This window comes from Trichosurus vulpecula, chromosome 2 (assembly GCF_011100635.1).
Source record: "Trichosurus vulpecula isolate mTriVul1 chromosome 2, mTriVul1.pri, whole genome shotgun sequence".
NCBI lineage: Eukaryota > Metazoa > Chordata > Mammalia > Diprotodontia > Phalangeridae > Trichosurus > Trichosurus vulpecula.
This window is the reverse complement of record NC_050574.1, coordinates 383,399,426-383,424,185: the sequence shown is the minus strand read 5'-3', so window position 1 is coordinate 383,424,185 and position 24,760 is coordinate 383,399,426. Positions and strand designations below refer to the sequence as shown.

Below are 24,760 nucleotides of genomic sequence, written 5' to 3'. Positions count from 1 at the left end.
CACATACTCATACACATATGCACATATATATCTACATATGCATATTTATAAATATGTTAAACCATATTACACATATATTTATCACTTCTTTCTCTGGTGGTGGATAGCATGTTGCTTCATAGATCCTTTGTAGTTAGAGTATTTATGATACTCAAGATGAATTAGTCATTTAAAGTTGTTCTTAGGACAATATTTCTGTTACTATGTACAGTGTTCTCTTGGTGCCACTCATTTCACTTTTCATTATTTCATGCAAGTATTTCCATGGTTTTTTTTCTAAAATCAGAGACCTCATCATTTCTTATAGCACAAAAAGAGGCCATCTTTGGCCTCATTTCTTTCCTAGCCTTTATCATTGACTGGATGTTACTTTAGATAAATTGAGACCTGGGAAAGACCTTACCTTAAAAAGATTAAGGTCTCCCAGTGCATCTTGGGCCATCCCTAATCATCCTGATCTATGTCTTGCCACTGGACCGGGATTGCTTTGGAGGAAAGAGTGAGGCTGATGACTTTGCACAGCATTGTCTCACTTAAATCCAATTCACTTGCAAATCAAAACATCACCTTCCTGATGTCATTGGTCCTCTTTGAGAATGAAGGACAAACAAACAACAATAAAAACCACAACAATCTTATAGCATGGTAGTGTTCCATCACAATCATATATTACAACTTGTTTAGCCATTCCTCCAATGGCTGTGCATCAGCCAATCTGATAGGTGTAAGGTGATAGCTCAAAGTTATTTTAAACTGCATATCTCTCAGCAATAATGATTGAGACTAGAGCATTGTTTCCTATGACTCCATATAGTTTTGATTTCTTCATCAAAAAACTGCCTGTTCATACACCTTGACCATTTATCAATGCGGGAATGATTTGTATTCTTTTTGAATATTTGATAATATTTGAAATTTGACAAAGGTCTTTATGTATTTGAGAAACAAGATCTTTGTCTGAGAGACTGTCTATAATTAGGTTCCCCACCCCCACCCCCAATTTTCTGTTTTACTTCAAATCTTGGCTACATTGGTTTTATTTGTACAACCCTTTTTTAATTTGATGGAGTTGAAATTATCCACTTTACACCTCACAATACTTTCTATCTCTTGTTTATTCATAAATTGTTCTCCTATCCTTAAGTCTGATAGGTAATATGTTCTGTGATCTAATTTCCTTGTGATATGTCCTTTTATATCTAGATTTTGACCTTGTCTGGGTAAATGGTTTAAGATATTGGTCTATGCCCAATTTCTACCAGACTGATTTCCAGCTTTCCCAACAATTTTTACCAAATAATGAATTCTTATCCCCAAAACATAAATCTTTACATGTGTGAAGCACAAGATTACAATAATCATTTACTACTGTGTATTGTATATCTACTCTGTTCTTCCGATCTGCCTTTCTAGTTCTTAGCCAGTACCAGATAATTTTGAAAATTGCTGCCTTATAATGTAGTTTAAGATCTGGTACTGCTAAATCTCTTTCCTTTACATTTTTTTCATTAGTTTCTTTGAAATTCTTGACTACTTGTTTTTCCAAATAAATTTTGTTATTATTTTTTCTAACTCAGTAAAAATTGTTTTGGTAGTTTAATTAGGATAGCATTGAATAAGTAGATTAGTTAGGTAAAATTGTTGTCTTAGTATATTGACTTTGCCTACATAAAAAATTAGTATGTCTCCAATTATTTAAATCTGACTTTATTTGTATAAAGAATGTTTTATAGTTTTGTTAGTGTAGTTCTTGGGTCTTTCGGGGAGGCATATTCCTAGGTATTTTATACTGTTTAGAGTTATTTTAAATGGATTGTCTCTTACTATCTCTTCTTGCAGGGTTTTGTTGGTGATATTTTTGGTGATAAAAATACTGATAATTTATATGGGTTTGTTTTATAGCCTACTGCTTTGCTAAAATTATTGCTTGTTTAACTAACTTTTTAGTTGAATCTTTAGATTTCCTAAATATATCAAAAAATAACCTGCAAAAAGGTAGTTTATTATCTCATTTCCCATTCTGTCCTTCAATTTCTTTTTCTTCTCTTATTGCCATCGGTAACATTTTAAAGACAATATTGAATAGTTTTGGTAATGCATAGTGTAGTTTCACTGTTAATCTCTTTTAAGTAAATCTATTTTAGCTTTAACTTTGTGAGAGATCATGATTGCTGCCCCTGATTTTTTTCTTACATTAGCATAATATTTTAACTTTGTGCGTATCTTTCATTTTTAATTGTTTTTCTTATAAACAGCACATTGTTGGATTCTAATTTTCAGTGAATTCTGCTACCCATATCTATTTCGTGGGTGAATTCATCTCATTCACATTCAAAGTTAGAGTTACTAGTTGTGTATTTTCCTCCATTCTATTTTTCCTCACTATGTATTCTTCTTTCCCTATTTACCCTATCCCTCCTCACACATTTAATTTACTTCTAACCACTACCTTGCCTTCCTATTCCTTAATCTACCTGTCCCTCTTAGAGGCCTTCCTTTCTCCTCTTTCTCCACCCTCCTACTGCTTGATCTATATACCCTTCTAAAAGTCTCTTGCTCATTCTATCTCTTCAGCCTCCTATTTCTTCATAAATTTAAAAGACTTTTATACCCTTCCAGATGTATATGTTATTCCCTCTTTAGCCCAATTCTGATGTAAATAAGATTCTGGCACAACCAGCCCTCCATTCCCACTTCCTTCCACTGTAACATCTCTTCCATTTATGTCTCTTTTGGATAATTATTCCATTTTATCCCTCCCTACCCAATTTAATTTTTTTAAACTATCCTATCATACTGAATTCAACCATAGGTCTTTTATCTATGTATAATCTTTCAAACCAGTAATGTTAACAATCTTAAGAGTACAAGTAACATTTTCCCATATAAGAAGTAAACAGTTTGGCCTATTGAATCCCTTATAATTGGTCTTTAATGTTTATTTTATGTTTTATCTTATATTTTATCTTATATGTCAAATTTTCTATTGAGTTCTGATCTTTTTGTCATGAACATCTGAAAAGTCTTGCAACTTATTACGTGTTCATTTTTTTTTCATTCAGGATTACACTCAGCTTTGCTGGATAAGTTATTTTTTGTTTCAAGCCCAGCTCCTTTGCTCTTTGAAATGTAATGTTCTAAGCCCTTTGGTCTTTTAACATAGAAGTTGCCAGATCTTGTGTTATCCTTACTGTAGCTTCACAATATTTAAGTTGGGTTTTTGTTTCTTGTTGCTTATAGTATTTTCTCCTTAACCTGGGTGCTTTGAAACTTGGCTGTGATATTCCTGTAAGTATTTATTTTGGGATCTCTTTCAGGTGGTGATGAATGGATTCTTTCTATTTCTATTTTCCTCTCTCATTCTAGTACTTAAGGACATTTTTCTTTAATAATTTCTTGTGATATTGTACTAGAGTTTTTTTTAATTGTAACTTTTAGGTAGTCCAACAATTTTTATACTCTCTATCCTTGATCTCTTCTCCAGTTCAGATGTTTTTCTTCCCAATTTTTCCTCTACTTCTATTACCTGATTTTCTAAATCCTTTTTGAGCTCTTCAATGGCCTGAGACCAATTCATATCTTTCTCAGAGGCTTTTGATGTAGGATATTTGGCTTTGTTGACTTCTTCTGGATGTATGTTTTGATCTTCTTTGTCACCAAAGAAAGATTCTGTAGTCTGAGTCCTTTTATCCTGCTTACTCATTTTCCCAACCAATTACTTGACTTCTTAGCTCTTTGTCAGTTATGACTGCTTCTAGAGTAGATAGTGCTCTGTCCCAAGCTTCAGGGGTTTGAGGCTGCTGTTTTCAGAGCTACTTCTATTCTGAGGTGGTATGATGCTCCTCTCCCGGCCTGTGCTCTGGTCTGTGAGCATAAGGCTCCCTCTCCACAGCCACCACAAACTCTGCCACACCAGCACTCTTCCTCCCCCAAGGACTGCCACCCAGGATGGTGACCCCAATCCAAGCAGGGCAAACCAAGAGAACACTGCCTCAGCACCAGCAAAGAGATCCCTGTGTTGCGGGCTGAGTTAGAGCTGAGCCCTGTCCTCCTTGGACCTCCAGGCCCAGGGGCCTGCTGAGATAGACTCAGGGCTTTGGGATGTGGGTGGAGCCAGGAGGGGTCTTGCCTTTGTTGCCTCCCTAGCAATTCCAGGTCTTTGCCCGGACCTGCCTGACCACATGGAACTTCCGGCTCTCTGTCTGGCCTTGCCAGAGTACGTGGAACTTCCGGTTCTTTGCCTGGACTGCCTGCCCGCAGGGAGTGTCGTGCAGGAAGAGAAGGGGAGGAGAATAGGTGGAGTCGGGGCGATCCTAGTACTCAGGTGCATTGAATTTTACCTGTCCTTCACCCACGTAACCAAAGAATGTACCTGCATCACTAAAGATGTAAAGGTGCTGCTTGCTGAAATAAAATTCGGAGTCTTTCACCATCTTTCGGCTCCTGCCCCATTCATTGTCTGCGAGATCAGGTCCTTTGCTTAGGCAAAGGCCTGGGGCTTGGGGGGAACCCCGAGCATAGTTGCGAGGCTTTGGGAGCCCGTAACAAGTGGCGCTCAACGTGGGCCCGCAGCATCCCTGCACTCCCATTCTGATCAGCCACTTGATTCCCCTAAGATCCACCATCTGTGGGCCTGGAGCTCTGGAAGCAGCTGCCACTGGAGCTCTGGAAGAAACTGCCCAGAGCTTCCTGCTGCTGCTACTGTAGCCACCTCTGCTGCCCTGGAGCTGGTGCCAGACAGGTCCAACAGTTTTCCCACTGACCTGCTCCATTGTCTTTGGTGTTTGTGGGTTGAGAAGTCTGGAAACTGCATCAGTTGTTTTTCTAATGAGATGTTTCACATTGACTTCTGTTTTTTTTCCGTTCTTTTGATTTTGTCTTATTGTTTCTTGGTGTCTTATAACATCATTAGTTTCCCCTTGCCCAATTCTAGATTTAAGAAGTTATGTTTTTCCTTAAATTTTTAGACCTCTTCCAGTTGGTTGGCTTTCCTTTCATAATTTTCTTGATTTTCTTGGATTGCTCTTATTTTTTAAAAATTATTCCTTGACCTCTCTCATTTGATTTTTAAAGTCCTTTTTAACTTCTTCCAAAAATTTTAGCCTTCTTAAACATTCTGGATCACATTCATATTCTTCATAGATTTGACAGAGAGGATCCATACATCTAGGGGCCCCATCTTGGGGCCACATAGATACTTTTATAGTTCATGGATACCTGTGGAGCACTTGAGCTATCCTTCTGGCTATCCTCCTCTGTTGATCATATATTTCCTCAGTGATATCCCTTATGCTCCTTTGGAACATATTTGACCACTATAGCCTACTTGCACACACACAATGCACTTTGTTATTACTCTTTTGGGTCTGTGGCAACTCTAATTCATTTGAGATTGTGGTTCATAGATCCATAACTGTATAGAATTTATGAAAGAACATTTGTGTTGAAAAGATGTGATTTTTGGAGTAAGAAGAAGCTCATAATTGTTAAGAACACTACAAAATTTTCCAAATGCAACCCAACATAATTTCTTCTTGTTGTTTGATTCTGAGCCCAACATATTGCCCACTAAGTCCTACTTACTCAATGGAATCATCCAATTGCATGTCATGTCTATTTTTGTCTTCTTTCCAGGTTTATCTATGTATATCCTTAGGATAATGTGATTTATTTTGGTATCATGCCAGGCTTTATATAGACTTTTTGCTGTTTTATTAAGCAATACTACTCAAAATCTTCTGCCATATTCTTCTGTAATTTTTGTAAGTGAAATTTGATTCTAAACTGATTTTGCCTGTAACTTCTCTTTCTACTTGACAAGAAGATAATCAAGTGTTTATGGTTATGGTGATAACTGGACTCTTTTGGTCACAAATGGGAGTTGTACAGGAAGAGAGAACATGAATGTCTTGTAATCTGTACCATTGGATGGGTTGCCAACTTTGATGAGATTAGAGATTCATCAATGTGTTAATTTTGTAAATTTTAAGATCTTTGTATTAGCTTTTCCCTTTGAGATTTCTTCAGCTCCAGTAATTCTTGGGTTATTTTTTTAAAATTTATATCATTTATTTTCATATCAACTTAATTTACAAATACATCCCTCCTTTTCTCTCACTCAGAGAGACATGACTTATTAAAAAGAACAGAAAAAGAAAGAGTACACATCAGCAGTACTGACTAACACATTAGTCAAATCTATCAGTATATAACATTATCTTTGAAAATTAAGGTAAACTGAGAGACAATGGTCTAAGCATGAGAAATTTATTAGTTAGGCTAGTAGTAACCAATAAATTGGGTCAATGACCTCTCTCAATGACCAAAGACCCTGAAGCAGAGCTTACCAGCTTGTCCACAGTTTGGGGAAGTATGGAGACAAATAACAGAATTGGGTATGTGGGGAAAACAATGCAGTTGGTTACAGAACCAGCAGCACCATGGGGGTGAAAACAATATGATTGTGTACATCAAGAAGAGCATGGCTAGCACCCATGTGAGGATAATGACCACCCCTCTCTATCATATAGGAATGCTTGACTGATTTATGGGACCCATCTATATACTGCAAACCTTATTAGTGGACGTGAGTTAACAAACTCACTGGTGTCTAGAAAGGTTTGTTAAAACCTTAAAGTTAAGGCTTTCTTTTTCGATGTGTAGGGTTAATGGAATATAAGATCTTCCCTGTCTATTAATAGGCCTATGTGACCACATGTGTTCCCTTTTTTTCCTTGGAACAGGGGCTGTGTTCCAGGTCTAAAGGTACACAGGTATTTCAACCTCAGATGTCTTGCTGTTTTGAGCTCTGGCCCAGTTCACAGCTATGATACATCCTGAGTTACACAGAGCTCATCGAGGGAGGAACTTGCCTAAGGGGAACTTGGTTACAGGAGACTTGCTCGTTTGCAGGAAGGCTTTCACACCTTTTGGTACTAAGCTAATTAGGTACTGAGTTACAAGCCTCATGATGCTTTCTGGCTCTGAGCCTATTAGCCTAAAGTGTATATATATTCTGAGGTGAGATTGTGCTTTGGGGGCTCACTCATGGGAAGAATGTTCACCTGAGATCTGTGATTTGGCCAGATGAGACTCTGAGTAGCCATGGCTAAGAAGGCCCCCGGTTTTGTGGTCCCAAATGTTGGTGCTCCCTGTCTGATGACTATGTATCTATTACTTTGTTTAGATAGTTGGAGACCTGTCTATTGGATCTATGTGCTAATTTCTCTCTGCTTGTATATTCTCCACATTCAGGGTACTGACCTTTCCCCTGAACTAGTAAATGACCTTCTTTACTTCTCTACTTGTATTTTCTCCATATTCAGGGTGCTGACCTTTCCCCTGAACTAATGAATGACCTTTGAAGCTGTCTTTCCTTTAAAAAAGCAGATCAAAGAACCTGTGTTAGCAGGCCATCCTAGGTGTGGTAGGATGCTTGCTAATACATGGTGTAAGGACAGTTCAGGTTCCATGTATCTTTTAGAGCTAACTTCAGGACTTAAGGATAACATCATATATCTTGGTGTTTTCCCAGAAGTTGAAGGTATGGTAGGAACAGTTTTCCCATTAAGTTTAACTTTAACTAAGTCAGGGGGAAATCTGAATTCACGAGCTCAATTCAAGGAGGTAGAAAGATGGCTTTAGTCATATGCAGACACAGTTACAAAAATCAGTACAGCATAAGATTAATTACATTGTACAACCAATACAATAGAAATCCATACAGTAAAAACTAGAGGTAAAATTAATTTTAATTTTTTCACAATGTTCAGTCAGCCGTTAGTCAATAAATATTGAGCACCTACTATGTGCCAGGTACTGTGCTAAATGTGAGAGATTTATAAAAAAAAAAAAAGAGGAAAAAGACATTCTCTACTCTCAAGGAACTCACAGTCTAATGTGGGAAACAACAAGCAAACAAATATGTTCAAACAAGCTATATACAGAATAAATAGGAAGTAATTAACAGAGGGAAGGCACCAGAATTAAGACGGGTTGGAAGTCACTAGACTTCATGTAGAAGATGGGATTTTAGCTGGGACTTAAAAGAAGCCAATGAAGCCAGTAGTCAGAGATGAAAAAGAAGAGTGTTGCAGGCATGGAGGACAATCAGAAAAAGTGCCTGAAATTGGGAGATGGCATCAGTCATCCATAGACAAATGAAGCAGAAGTGGATGATTTGATAAAATTAGGTTCACTTATACTACTAATATGCTGTCTGGTGGAAGTTCCAAACTCTATGCTATACTTATTTACTTGTAACCTGCCTCCTTGGGTGTCATACATATACTTCTCTCTGTTAACTGTGGCCATAACTTCAGCATCATATTAAAATGATGAGGGCACAGTCTCTGGGAACCCCTTGAACCCTTGAACTCTTCTTGAATCTTCCCACTCGACCTGGCCTTGGCCTGAGGCTATAACCATTAAGCCCAAATGCCTACCTTGCCCAGTCCTCTATTGTCCAGCTGTTTCCCACCCTTAATCCTGTTTCCCATCCTTAATCCTGATCAAAATATCTATACCCTAGCTCCCTAGCCCCAGCCCTTTATGGTTTGTCATTTCCATATAGCCTTCAGCTATTTCCCCCACCCGGGAGTCTGACCTCATCCCAGTCCCTTCAAGCTCCTCCTTAGACTACTCCTTAAGTCCCTCCCTAGACCCCTCTTCTGGTCACCCCAGGCTACCCCTCAATCCCTCCCACAACCTTTGTATATATAATCTCCATCTTGCCTCCATGAAGGTGGTCAGAACCAATCTAGCTCAGATGGGTCTGGCCCTCTTTCCTTACAGGCTTCGCAAGGGGTGGGATCTCTCGGGGTAGGCTTATTTGGCTAACTCTTAATAAACTTTATCTTTTCCCTTGGCTGAGAAAGCTTGAGTCAAATTCTTTCGGCAGGACCCGGTGTGTCGATACTTTGGGGTGTCGAGCACCTCTCATCCCAACCCTCATCAAAAGCATAGTTCTGTACTTCTCTTCGCTAGTCAAAGTCAAGATCACTTTTAAGTAGTATGCCTTCAAAATCTTTCCTTTAATTGTAATGGATCTTGTCAGTGCTTAACACAAGTTAACATATGTGAGGCACTTTGGAAGTCTTAAAACTATGTAAATGCTCACTATCCTCACCATCATTATCAGGTCATCATCATCATCATCTAGTAGTTACTTAATAAATGCTTGTTGATAGGAAGTCCATACATACATAAATATTCCTCCCACACATTGACAACTATGCCCTCAGGAGAGGCTATTTGCATCCATATCAGTATTCACTAGGATTTTCTTCACAGTCACCAATCCTCACCATAGGTTAGGTTCATCTATAGTAAAGTAACAGATGTCATGATACTCTTACATGTGACCTATTCTAGGGTCTGGCTTGATAATGAGACTTATGACAGACCACTACCTAATCAGTGTTCTCTGTATCATCAGAAAGATTCTCTTCATCTTTGGGAACCCCATGGTAAAAGTTAACATAAAACTTTACCAATTTGTAAGCTTCTTCTGAGTGTCTGCCCCTTCTTCCTTAAGGCTTAGTACAGATTCTCCCTCACTTTCATCCAGAGACTCAGGTTTAAGGGATTTCCTTTTCTTTTTTTGAGGTAAATCCACATTCACCACAGTTGCACAGTTTCACTTCCCTCGTTTACCTCTGGGCAATTCTACCCCTAGGTTCCCCAAACCCTTTCTGGGAAAGGATTTTCTTTATTTAGAGGAAAGGAGACCTGCCAATTTAGAAGGATTTCAGCCATTTCTTGAGGGTTTATGGAGCACCGTGAAGGGGCAGGAGATGTACAAGTGCATAGGGTATGGAATAAGGAAGGACTAGAGAAGGTCAGTAGGTCCACACATAAAAGCAATCTGTCCTTAGATAAATCTTTGTATAGACACATTTCCCATAACAGGCAAATTTTGGTGAGCTTGGCTATAGGTATTTCTCAGGATTGAGAACTTTATAAGCCAATTAGTAGTAGAGGAGGCAGGTTGTTGAAGCTGGAAATGGAGGCCACAGTCTCTGGCACATTCACAAACTGTTCATAAAGGACACTAAGACCCAAGAGACCTAGCCAAGAAGAATTTTGAATGTAACATTTCTATTTAATGATAAAGGCTTCCTATCTCATCATCAGCCAAATCATATTATTGAACTCTAAAGGAAGGCTGATTGGTACAAGTGTACAACATTCATTCACTAGCAGCTAGGACCCAGTAACATGAGCAACTGTTTTTCTAAGATGCTATAGTGAGCTGTTACTTTGGAGAACTTGCTCCTCCAGAAGCTTATGGTCATTTGGTCTGATCCCCTTATGTTGACTCCAAAGGCACCATTCAGCTTGATCTTTATGGACAGAACCCTTCCAAACCATGGGCTTATAGAGTCATAAGGGTGAAGTAGGGGATATTGTTGAATCATCTGTTTTAGATTATCTAAGACTACAATCTGTTTTAGACACCATTTAAAAGAGGTACACTTGTAAATGATTCAGTAAATGAGGGCTATCATAATGGCCAGGTGGGAAATGTGGGTTCTCTAAAATCCCCAAAATCCAAAAGAATCTGTGCTTCATTTTTACATTATGGAGAAGTAAGTGCTGATAGTTTGTCTTGGATTAAATCTGAAATTATTGGGGTTCCTCCATCTACTTTACTCCTCAAATTTAATTAAGCAAGCTGGACCTTGGCATTTTATTAGCATTGATCTACCACCTTTTGTCCCTCAAGTGAGCCATCTGATCTAGGGCCTCTCCTAGCATGGCCTTATTACATTGGGTTTATGGGGGTGTTTGGGGAGGAGTAGCATTTCTGATGTGAGGGCTTGCCAAGCCATTTTGGGGTTGCTCATCCTTTTGCTTGAGGTCTATACTACTATAAACATGCCAATAAATTACTTAGTGAATACTGATGATTATTGATTAAATTACCATGAAAAGAATGATTATCAAAATACTGAGTACATTGGGAAATAGACAAATGAGGCATAAACATTCCATAAATCCTTCCAAGTTCTGAATAGCCAAAGGCTAAAAAATCCTCCCAAACATCAAAAGTCTCTTTTTTATAAAATGAATCTATATAGAAAGCTTCACAATGTTATGGAGCTTATGGGAGAGAGAGAGAGAGAGAGAGAGAGAGAGAGAGAGAGAGAGAGAGAGAGGGGATGGAGTTAAAATATTCAGAGTCAAAGTCATAAGAGAATATCAACACATAGGCCAAATAAAATCAGCTTCCAAGAAGGTAGGATGGGGCATCAGCCAGAAAAAAATGGAATTCCTGTTGTTAAATGTAATGATTTGAATGATTAAGAAATATAGACCTCCCTTCCACGCCTGCTTATAGACTGGAAGTGTGGATGTCAATCCTCTTTCCCTTCTCTCAAGATGGTGGACAAAAAACCAGAAGGACAAAAAGGTCAAAAGGAAAAGAAGAACAAAAAAGATGTAGCTGAAAATGCGGTGAAGAAGACTTGAACCTGTTGCAGCCAGAACCCATCCTGGCTCAAGGGATTGGTAGATACTCACCATCTGCAATGTATTTCCAGGGGAGCCATGCACAAGTAGAAATATGCTGTATTGTAAACTGGGATAGAAAGGAAATGGAAGGAGTAGGTGCCTCCTACTATCTTAAGATCAGTTGGTGGTGATAAGAATGGAGGAACCCAAGTGGTAAAGATTCACAAAATGCCTAAGTATTATCGTACTGAGGATATGCCTAGAAAGCTTTTAAGTCATGACCAAAAGCTGTGTAAACCTAGACACAAGAGAGATTTTTGACACAGAAAAAATAAATATAAGATTAAAGAGTAGCATAAAACTAATCAGAAAACAGTGGACTCTCAGATCCTGCCCCAAATCAAGAAAATTCCTCAGCTCCATGACTACCTGAATTCTGTGTTCTGTCACCAATAGGGGTTATCCTCACAAACAGATGTTTTAAATGCCTTGCAAAGCACTCATTAAAATATTTAGAATAGAAAAACAAAAGGTAACCTGCTTCAGAATCATGAGACCTGTCACAGAGGTTCATTTTTTACTATGCCAGGGACAAGTTGACACATGTGCCCTAACCTTGTTGCTTAAAATACTCTACTATAAGGTGGCTTTGATACCATTTATCTGCTTTTGCCATTATCCACACTTCTCCATACAGGAATCTTGGACTGTCTCTGGAACCACCCTGGATTCTGATAGGTGAGCTTTCATTTTATTTTACCTATTTCCAGTCTTCTACTTCACTTACTAGCATTTAAAACTGTTTAATACCCCAACTTTCACTATTACTTTTTCAGCTCCCCTATATTCATTTTCCCCTGATACAATGTAAAGTCTTTGAGGGTAAGAACTATTCTGTTTGTTGCATTTGTACCTCCACTTCTTATTACCAAAGTGCTTTATACATTGTCTGTCTATCTATCTATCTATCTATCTATCATCTAGCTATCACCTAGCTATCATCTATCTCTCTCAGCCATGGGGTTTTGGTCTGGCAAATGAGGGTCAACAAAATGCTTCATCTAATGCTGGAGCATACAGATTATGAGTGGACTCAGCTTCTTTTCTCAGACCCATAGTTTCCAATGTATTATTGCTGGTTTTGTGATCTCTAATCAGCTAGTCAGTCAACTAGTGTTTATTAAGCACCTACTAGTTCAAAGTGCTGGGGATGCAAAGAAATAAAAGGAAAAAAACAGTTCCTACTCTCAAGAAATTCATAGCCTAATGGGGGAGGCAACACACAGTTTGGGTAGTCTTAGAAGGAAGACACTAAGATTAAGGAGGACTGGAAAGTCTTCTGGCAGAAGGAGAGACTTTAGCTGAGACTTGAAAGAATTAAGAATAGCTCAGAGTCAGATAAGAGGAAAGGTTCCAAGAATGGGAGACAGTCAGTGAAAATGTTCAGAATCAGTACAATTTGATTGTATCTTGTTTGCCAACATTTGTATTTCTTATCTTTGTCTTTCAGTTTCATTCACCAGCATCCAAGACATCTGATGTTTAAAATCTTCTAATTTCTTTATTACATTTATCAATAGTGTTCTGAAAAGGCTCATCTTTTTTCCTATGCAATGATGTTTTGGCTCCTGATTCCACTTTTCTCTTTGTTCTATCTCATCACATGTTCTTATTTTTGTATTCATAATGCCTGAGTAATATGCATCTGTTCAAGCTGGGCTTCTTTCAAAAAGAATTTGTATTCATCACCTTCATTTCTGGATTGGATTAATTGCTTGGTCATCTCTTGGGTCAAAACACAAGATGGATTATCCACTTTTATAAAATGATCAAGAATTGCAAATAAGCTCTATTTTCTTGGAAGAAACTAGTTTTCATACTTGATCTATTAGTATATAACTTCAATTTCCACCCGTGCTAATTTATCACTGAAGAGCTATTGAGTCACCAGATTCTCTAGGTTTAAAAGCATTGTCCTCCTCTTTCTTTAATGCTATTGAGACATTGGCTGAATTCTCTTCCTCTTTCACAAATTCTTTCAAAGATGATCCTCTATTAGTAGTTCTCTCATTTCCACCAAGACTGACTATGACAGATGTTAGTACAATACTCTTCTCACTTCCATTTTTTCCAACCAAAAAACTGACAGTAGATACAAATTTAAAAGGTCCAAGGATTGCATTGCATGTAATGTTTCTCAGCTTGACACTTTCAGTTATCTTAATTTCTCTTGATTCTTACCAAAGAGCAGGAACTTGAAATTGAACAAAGGGCAGGACTTTTTCACTTATTAATTACTACTGGGGAAAAACCAAAGATGGTCAATATAGTTTGAGTCACAGGAGAGAACTATACAAACAAGATATGAAATGGAATCACTTTCTACCAAGGTTCTCCCTACCATGTAGGCTAGACTATTTGTTTTGTTTTTTTCTTCTCTTTAGGGTGACAAAGCTGTCACTGGGACTTGATTGGACCAAGCAGGTAAGCCTTCAATAAGAAAGGAGCTTCCTAGTGATATTTTACCTGATTGACATGATTTCCTGGGTGCCTAATGACATTAAAGACCTATCCACTTGCAGCTGAAACCATTCAGACTTGTGGGACATCTTGAGGCCATGTGAATCGCCATACCCCACCTTGCTGAACATATGTCCTTCTACTATTGTTTATTCTTCATTTTCAAAGAAGACCAATGACATCAGAGGATGATGTTTTGATTCATGTGTGAATTGGATTTAAGTGAGGCAGAGTTGAACAAAGTTGTCTGCTTCACTCTCTCTTCCAGAGTCATTGAAGTCCAATGGCAAGACAAAAGTCGGGATGATTGACGATGGCCCAATATGCAGTGAATTACCTTGGTGTTTTTGATGTCTGACCAAGCTCTAAGTGCCCCATAGTGCCTGATTCAGCTGCCTTAATGCCCATTGGAACAAACTATTTTCATCCACCCATTCAACCAGGGTAGGTCTTCATATGCCCCCTAACACTAAGACCTTTATCATTATTAGGATAGTTAGAAGAAATATACATAAACAGAGGAGATAGGAGTGACTTGAATATGATGGGAAAATTTCAAAAAATAAAATAAAATTCAGGGGTGGAAACAAGAAGTGCACATGGAAGAGGTTTTACAGTGAAGGGGAAGATGGGTAGAGTGGCAGATAGCGCTTGAGCCTTACTCTCATTGGAAGTGGCTCAAAGAGGAAATAACATACACACTCAGATGGATATAGAAATCTGTTTTACTGTAAAGGGCAGTAGGAAGGGAAGAGGATAAGTGTGGGGAAGGCGGGCACTGATAGAAAAGAGGACAGATCAAGGGAGGCAGTCATCAGAAGCAAAACAGACTTTTGAGGAAAGACATGGCAAAAAGAGAGAGAGAAGAATAAAAGTGAAAAATAGAATGAAGGAAAATACAGTTAGTAATCATAACAGTGAATGTGAATGAGATGAACTCATCAATAAAATGGAAGCAATAGTGAAGTGGAGTAAAAACAAGAGTCTAACAATATGTTGTTTGAAAGAAACATATTTGAAATAGACAGACATACACAGAGTCAAAATAAGGGGATGGAGTAGAATCTATTCCACTTTACCTGAAGTTAAAAAAAAAAAGAAAAACAGGGTACCAATCATGATCTCAGACAAAGCAAAAGGAAATATAGATCTAATTAAAGGAGATAAGCAGGGAAACTATATTTTGCTAAAATGTACCATAAACAGTGAAATAATATTGATACTAAATATAAATGCAGCAAATGGTATAGCATCCAAATTCTTGAATGGAAAGTTAAATGAGAAATGAGTTACAGAAGGCAATGGACAGTAAAACTATACTGGTTGGGTACTTTAGCTTTCCCCTCTCAGAACTAGATAAATCTAACAAAAAAATAAACAAGAAAGAATTTAAAGAGATGATTAGAATCTTAGAAAAGTTAGATATGGAGAAAATTGAATGGGAATAGAAGGAACATACCTTTTCTCAGCTATACATGACACTTCTCCCCCCCCCCAAAATGGCCATTTGTTAGGGCATAAAAACCTTACGACCAAATTCAGAAAAGCAGAAATATTAAATATATCCTTTTTAGATCATAATGCAATAAAAAGGTTCATTCAGTAAAGGGCCTAGGAACATAGATTAAAAATTAATTGGAAACTAAATAATATAATCCTGAATCACAAGTCAATCCAAGAACAAATCATGGAAACAATCAATAATTTTATAAAATAATGACAACAATGGAACAACACACCAAAATTTATAGGATGCAGCCAAACAGTACTTTGGGGAAAATTTTATATCTCTAAATGCTTACATCAATAAAATAGAAAAAGAACAGATCAATGAATTGGGCATGTAACTAAAAAGACTAGAAAAAGAACAATTTAAACCCCCCTAATTAACCACTAAGTTAAAATTCCTGAAAATCAAAAGGACAAATTAATAAAACGGAAAGTAAAAAATTAACTGAACTAATACAAAAAACTAGGAGATGATTTTGTGAGAAAAATCAATAAACTGATCAACCTTTGGGTAATTTGTTTTAAAAAAAAAGAAAGAAGAAAACCAAATTACTAGAATCAAAAATGAAAAGGGTTGAACTCACCACCAATGAAGATTAAAATTAAAGCAACTATTAGGAACTACTTTGCCTATTGATATACCAGTAAATCTAACAATCTAAATTAAATGGATGAATATTTGCAAAAAATATAAATTGCCCAGATTAATAGAAGAGGAAATAGAATATTTAAAAACCCTATCTTAGAAAAAGAAATCAAACAAGCCATAAATGAGCTCCCTAAGAAAAAAAATCCTCAGAACCAGATAGATTCACAATTGAATTCTACCAAACATTTAAGGAACAATTAATTCCAATACTGGAGGCAGCAAATGGCTCAGCAAATAGAGCACTGGCCCTGGAGTCTGGAAGACTTGAGTTCAAATCTGGCCTCAGATTAATCCAAGAGATGACCTCTGTTTGTCTTAATTCTCTGAAGAAGGAAATGGCAAACCATTTCAGCATCTTCACCAAGAAAAAAAAAACAAAAACAAAAACCCATGGACAGCATTAATGCACTACGGTCCCCTGAATGACTGTACAGCAACAACAAATGACCATAATAATATTCTATTGTTTCACAAATACAGAGATCCAAAGTTTTGTGATAAGAATTCACTATTTGCTAAAAACTGCTGGGAAAACTGGAAATCAGCTTGGCAGAAACTAAGAATAGATGAACATTTCACATTGTATACCAAGATAAGGTCAAAATAAATACATGATTTATATATAAAGGGTGATATTATAAGTAAATTAGAAGAGTATGGGAATTTTTACCCATCAGATCTGTGGATAAGGGAAGAATTTATGACTGAACAAGAGATAGCGAGCACTACAAAATGAATATGAAGATGAAATGAATAATTTTTATTATATCAAATTAAATTTTTTTTGCACAAACAAAACCAATGCAACCAAGATTAGAAAGAAAGCAGGAAACTGAGAAAAAAAATTTTACAGCAAGTTTCTTTCCTAGAGGCCTCATTTCTCAAACATATAGAAAACTGAATTAGGTTTATAAGAATATGTCATTCCTCAATTGATAAATCGTTAAAGGATATGAACAGACAATTTTCAGACAGAAAAAATCAAAGCTATCTATAATCTAATGAAGAAATGCTCTAAGTCACTATTGATTAGAGAAATGCAAATTAAAACAACTTTGTGGTACCATCTCACATCTATCAAATTGGCTAATATGGTAGCAAATAAAAATGATAAATGTTGAAGGGGATGTGGGAAAATTGGTACACTAATGCATTGTTGATGCAATTGTGAACTGATCTAAACATTTTGGAGAATAATTTGGAACTCTGCTCAAAGGTCTATAAAACTGTGTATATCCTTTGACCCAGCAATAGAACTACTAGATATGTATCCCAAAGCTATCAAAGAAAAAAAGAAAAGGGCATATATAGATCAAATATTTATAGGAGCTATTTTTTGTGGCAGCAAAGAATTGGAAATTGAGGGGATACCCATCAATTGAGGAATGACTAAAGAAGCTGTAGTATATGATAATGATGGAATACTATTGTGCCATAAGAAATGACAAGCAGGATGGTTTCTAAAACATCTGGGAAGACATGTGAATTCATACAAAGTGAAGTGAGCCAAGCCAGGAGAACATTGTACCCAGTAACAGTAATTGTGGATGACTTAGCAATATAAAGTTCCAAGAAAATTCTGAAAGACATGATGAAAAATGCTATCTACCTCCAGAGAAAAAGAACTTATGGAATCTGAATGCAGATCAAAGAATTTTTCTTTTTGTTTTGGCCAGTGATGTCTTTTGCAGCTAGTAGTATGGAAATATTTTGCATGACTGCACATGTACAATCTATACCAAATTTCTTACCTTCTCAAGAAGGGAAGAAGGAAGGGAAATAGAAAATTTGGAACTCAAAATTTAAAAAAAATTAATGTTCAAAATGTTTTATAGGTAATTGAGAAACAAAATAACTTTAAAATAATAATAGGGAAGTTTAGAAAGGGGGAGTTTATTGTGGAAAGGTAATGAGTTCAATTTTGTACATGTCATCTTTAAGATGTTTACAAAACATGTAGCTTGAGATGTCTAATAGGAATTGGAGGTGAGCTATTGAAGGTCAGCAGAAAGGCTAGGGCTGAATACGTAGATGTGAGAATTACTAGCACAGAGATAATAATTAAATCCATAGGAGCTAATGGGAGAAGAGAAGGAAGCCCATAATTAGTGGGAATGAACCAGATAAATATTCAGCAAAAGAGAAAGAAGAGGAGCTACCAGATAAGTAGGAGGAGAACCAAGAGAGAGTGGTGTCTGGAAAAACTAGAGAGAAGAAAACATCAAAGAGAAGAGGGTGATTGATAGTGTCACAGACTGCAGAAAGATCAAGAAGGATGAGGAATGAGAAAAGACCATTGGATTTGGCAATAAAGACATCATCAGTCTTTAGAGATAGCAGTTTTGGTTGAATGTTGAGGTCAAAAGTTGGACTAAAATTAAGAGGAGAATTAGAGGAGAGGAAATGGAGGCTGCTGTTTTAGACAATGTTCTTGAGGAGTTTAGCCTCAGAATGCAGGAGAAATATAGGACAGTAGTTAATGGGGATATAAAGATCAAGTGAGGGTTTTTGAGGACAGTGAGAGATATATCCATGTTGGTAGACCATAGGAAAGCAGCCAATAGGTAGGAAGAGATGGAAGATAAGTGAAAGAGTGAGGGGAAGAGGAGACAAGCTTCTGGAGGATAGAATAAGTTCACTTGTGCATAATGAGGAGTTTTCTTTGGCAAGGAGAAAGTCCCTCTCTTCATTAAAGTAGGAGATAGTGGCAGAAGGCTTCTGAGTGATATGAGATGAATTGTTGCTGTTTGGCCTTTGTTTTTGGAGAGGACCAATGACATCACAAGTGATATCTTGACTTGTGTGTGAATTGGATTTAACTGAGACAGAGTTGTGCGAAGTCATCAGCTTTATTCTTTCTTCCCAGGTCATTGAAGTCCAGTGGCAGGATAAAAGTCAAGATTACTGGCAATGGCCCAGAATGCAGTAGAAGGCATCTTTGATGCCTGACCAAGCGCTAAGGGCTCCGAGATGCCTGCTTCAACCATCTTTATGGCCACTGGAGAAAATTCTCATATGACTATTCTGCTGTGGAAAGTCTTCACATGCTCAGGGTAGACATCCCTTATGCATCACAAAAAGTGATATTCTGAAAGCATAATCAAACAACTAGCAGTTGTTAAACACGTGCTATGTGACAGGCATTAGTAAGCACCTTGGATATAAAGAAGGGCAATAACTAAACAGTCCCTGCTCATAAGGAACTAATAGTCTAATAATAAGCAAAGGTATGAAATGAGTAGAAGGGGAGGAGAGGAGTTCTCAGTGAATGGCCTCAATTTTTTCAGTAAAATATGAAGCCAAGTTCCGAGCTGAGAGAAGGGAGAGAAGGCAAGCCATGAATATTTTTGGAAGAGCCACTGTGGTGAATGGGATAATGACTTAATTAGGAGTGTGTAGAAGGATTGCTTAGCAGCAATGAGGGTATAGTTGAGGTTATGTAACAAATCTGGAGTGGACTGAAGGAAAGTGGTTGCACAATTTTTTCTTCCTTTCAGCCACACTTATGAAGAATCAAAAGCAGCAAATGATGGGAATGGTCCACAGCTAAGGGTTGACAGGACATAACTGGCAATATGATAAGGACTCAAGAGAAGGGAAAGTGTAAACTTGAACTGATTCACTAAAGGTGTCAAGGTGGGGAAAGGAGGAGAGTGCGGCTAGTGCAGGGGTGATGGCCTGGCATAGAACTGAGGGGATCATGGATAGGAGGATATGATGTAGATGAAGAGCAGGGTTTGGTATTGAAAGAGAGAAGGACATGTAGAAAGACAACAAATTATAATCAGATAAGGGAATTTCTGAGTTCGAGAACATGGAGGCCTGGCATTTGTGGGTGATGGCAAGATCAAGGGTATGCTTATATTTATGTGCAACTAAGATGAAGTAAAAAAAGTTAGTAATAGGAAGAGTGTGTGTATATGTGTGTACGGGTATGGGTGTGGGTGTGGGTGTGCGTGGGTGCGGGTGTGGGTGTGTGTGTGAAAGCAAGACTAGGTTATTGGACTATAGAATATATGATGAAGAGGAAGGCATAAAATGCCTATGAATGCAGCTTGGTGCCAAGTTGTAAAGGGTTTTACGTGCTAAACAAAAAAGTTTATATTGGAACCTAAAAACTATTATTTTTAGTCACTAGAACTTCTTGAGCAAGGAATTACATAATCAGCCTTTTACTTGAAGAATGCCTGACTGGTACTTGTGTAGACTGAAGAGAGGAGGAGAAATTTGAGAAAGGGAGCTCAATTAAGAAGCTATTGAAATAGTCTAGGCAAGCGGTGATGCTGAGCTAACTTGTGGGGGCTCTCTGAGGGTGCGATCTTGATCTTTTTATGCCCTACAGTTGCTTATATATAGTAGTTGCTCAAGGAAAAATTAAGTGAGTGATTGAAACTTAATGTCCTACAGTGTGACAAGTAAGAAAGCACATTAGAAGAATTGAAATACAATAGCTGTCTATGACATTTTGAAATGGACACTTCTTAATACTGTAAATGTTGGGAATGTTTACTTCATATTTAGTTAACCTTCTCTAAAATAACAAATTATAAATATAAATAATACATAAATACTTCCTTGACAAACTGACTCAACAGCCTAAAAATATTTACATGTTTAACATTCATAGGATCGTATATTTTGAACTGATGACCTGAAGAAGTTGTAACTTGTCCAAGATCACATAGATAGTAAGCAACAAAGCTTAGATTCAAATACCACCCCCTCAGATTAAAATCCAGAGTCCTTTTTATTTCATGTTTTTATTCCATAAGATGTTTTACTATTAGCACTTGATTTTATTTGTGCTAACATAATGAATTAATTTAGAATTCACATGGATACCACATGTATTTTTGTATGCATTTCATTATCATTTAATTTTCACTAATAAGTATGTGAAGTTTTTCTGATCTTCTCCTCAAAACATTGTTAACAACAATGTTGCTAGCAGCTGCTGTGGATGTATAAGGCCAATAACACCAGCACACAGGAGGGCTACTAGCACAGGTTCTTTGATCTGCTTTTCTAAGGAAAGCAACTTTAAGGGATTTACAGTCTCACTTTAATTAAATACAGATATATAATTTACTTAGTTCAGGGGAAAAAGTCAGCACCCTGAACTTCAGAGCAAATACAAACAGAAATTACAAACAGAGACAATATAAACAGATCAATAGACAAGTGTCTGTAAGCAATACTTGCATAGTTATCAGAAAGAAAAGCACCAACATCTGGGTTTTAAAAGCTGGGAGGGAGGGGGCTCCATGATGGCTACCCAGAGTCTCTACACCAACACTCTTCCAATGAGTGTACCCTCAAAGCAAAATGCCAACCTCAGAGCATATATACCTCAAGGACCTGGGGCTTAGTGCCTACTTAGCAAAAGGGTGTAGACCTAAAGCTTAGTATTGACTTAGCAAAAGAGTGTGAGAAAGATCTTTAATCACTAGCAGCACATCATATATATTGTCTCCAATCAATGACTCTTGATTCAAACAAAGGCAAGACTCAAAGACACTTGATTGCCTTAGTGCTGAGAAGCACTCCAAAACAAAAGACAACAAAAAAGTCCCACCCTGCTTGCCATTACAAACATATAATCATTTATAATCATACCTCAAGTGGAAGTTAGCAGGCAGGGCTTACTACTCCCAGGAATAGTTTCACAATTTTAATCTGAAATTTGTATAATTTTTAGCAATGAGTTCTAAAATCCTTCACAGATAAACCACAAACCCTAATGTAAGCTTTCATCACTTCAAAATTGCATTATTGCAATTGCCTGGTCTCCCTGTCTCCATTCCAATCCATACCACACTCAGATGTCAAACTGATCCTCCTAAAACATAATTATATCAGTCCCCCAGTCAATAAACTCCATTGACTTCCTACTGCCTCCAAGATCAAATAAAAATTCTCTGGCTATTAAAATCCTCCTGGCTTCATCCTACGTTACTGGTTTTCTTCTATCTCACAGCCCTTTATACTCTGCAATCCAGTGGCATTGGCCTCCTTGCTGTTCCTCATACACAAGAAATTTGGTTTGGTTTCCCCAACTCCAAGCCTTTCACTGGTTGTCTTCCATTCCTGAAACACTTTACCGCCTTATCTTTGCCTGCTAACTTCCTTGGCTTCCTGCAAGTCTCAACTAAAGTCCTATCATCTATAAAAAATTCTTGTTCAGTCCTCCTTAACCTTAGTGCCTTCCCTTTGAAATTGTCTCCAATTTACCTTGTATATACCATTATTGTATCATGTTGCCTCCCCTACTATACTGTGAACTCCTTAAGAGAAGTGACTTTTTTCCTCTTTTTCTTTTAATCTTCCATGCTCAGTGGAGTGCCTGGTACATAAATGCTTAAAAAATAATTGTGATTGTTGACTAAATAGCCAGGACCAGAAAAGCATTGAATAATTAATTAAACAAAATGGCATGAGTTTTGATGGCAAGGGAAACTAAAGACAACATTTTAGGAGATAGCTGTTTTGTCAATCTGTCAATAAATATTTATTAATTTCCTACTATAATCACTGGGGATTTGAAAAGAGCAAAAGACAGAACCTGGCCTCTAGAGATCACAATCTAATGAGAAAAACAAATACAAACAGCTATATATAAATAAGCTATATAAAGGATAAACAAAAAGCAATGAAGATAGGGAAGGATTTTAAGGGAAGAATATTACGAGGATTCAGGAAAGGCTTTTTGCAAAATGTAGAATTTTGACTTGGGAAGCTGGAGGCATAGTTGAAAAGGAAGAATGGTTCGTCCATGAGGGACAACCAGTGCAAATGCTTAGTCAGAGATGGAGTGTCTTATTTGAGGAACAGTAAGGAAGTCAATATTACTAGAGCAAATAATATGTGTTAGGGATGGGGGGAGAAGAGGAATGTAGGGTGCAAAAGGACTGGAAAGCTGAGTGGGGGTAGGTTATAACAAACTTTGAAAGCCAAAGGATTTTATATTTGATCCTGGAAGTAATAGGGAGACACTGGTGTTTATTGAGTTGGTGTGGAGGTGGGGGTAACATAATCAGACTTGGGCTCTTTCTTGGTACTCAATCTAGGGCTTGTTGATGGCTCCTCACCTTGAAATGCCACTTCTAAATATAGGTTCCTTCTTTATTCCATCATGCATCTATGCCTTGGAACTGGGTGGTGAGCAACAGGGATGCCATTCGGTACCTGTTCTTTTCCTTTGCAAAAGATCAGACTCCCTCTGTCTAGATTTGGCATCTTTAATTTGCACTCTGATTCTTACCTTGGTGAACAACCTCTCCTAGTGCTGAAATGCCCCATGCAACATATTCCTGGACAGACTCCATCCCCAATGCATGTAGACTTTCTGTTTTTCTCCCTCTTCTGATCTGGGCTCATTGTGATTTTTTCCTGCATTTCCAAATGAAGATTTGGTCTGTTACATTCTCTAGATCTGTTTGGAGGAATTGAGGTTGGGAGTGTGGTGGGGATAAACTCACCACACTTCTTCCTGCTACTCAGTCATATTGGCTATGACTGCTCAATAGAGTTTTGAACCTACGTCAATGTTTCCCACAGTAGAATTAATTAGGGAGGAAGTGAAAGAAAATATACTTTGACTGTCTTCTTAACCTTGCCTTTATATATTAAAAAAAACCACATTCACTTATATATCAACACTTCCTGAGGAAATAATATCAACACTGTTTACATTTCGGTGGTACTTCTTGTTTGAATCATTCCTTATCAAAAACATCAAAAGCTCTGTTTTATACCATGCTCTACTGGTGCATCTAAGCCCAACATGCACTTGCTGAAGTATTTTCTTAGTTATATGGTTTGAACCAAGTCTATCCCTCCATCGCCTTTCCGTAACTCAGTCTTCCAGTCCTGCTACGAGTCACCTTACTCTGCTCTTTGGCAAACAAATCAAGTAATCATCATGTCATGCAATTACTACTTGATGCTACACCTGTACACTGTTCCTTTTAAATAAGACAGTATGATTGAGCTTCAAACAGAAGGCTTCATTCATCTGACATGCCTTATTCATTCTACATAATTGAGAACATAAGAAAGGGCTTAGTACCATCATAAAATAACATGTAAATTGCAAGTATTAACATGTTTAACAATATCCATAATTATGATTTTGCTTCATGTTGATCAACCACAAATAGCAGATGATTCCTGTAAATGACAGTAATTAATACTACTTTTATAGAGATCTAACATTGAGACCACGTGGTTTGCTTGTGGTTCATTCCCAATGCGCCTACCTCTGGTGAGAGAGGGATCCCTTTTCTCACACTCAGTGGCTCAATGACTTCACTCTAGCTTCCTGAGGAAAATTAAACTTGTATCTTAATTTATTACTCTTGTCTAAGATATTGGAAAGGATGTGGTAGAAGTTCTCAGTATACAATATGATTCAAAGTTTAGGACAATTAATTTTCATACACATACAAAATAATGATAAGCAATACTTTCGCAACATAAATTAATAGAAAGGATTAGAACTAGATTCTCAGTTAGCTACACTCTTAACACTCAGTAAAAATTACTCTTAAAGTCTACTGAGAGGCTGATACTTAAACATCAGAATAATATAAAACAATTTAGAATATTGCTAATTAGACATTTGACAAT

The 24,760-nt window shown here is 37.3% G+C and overlaps 1 pseudogene; it reads right to left on the bottom strand.

The window, feature by feature from the left end:
• Window positions 1-12,947: 12,947 nt before the first annotated feature.
• Window positions 12,948-19,119, bottom strand: LOC118837224 (annotated as a pseudogene).
• Window positions 19,120-24,760: the final 5,641 nt, after the last annotated feature.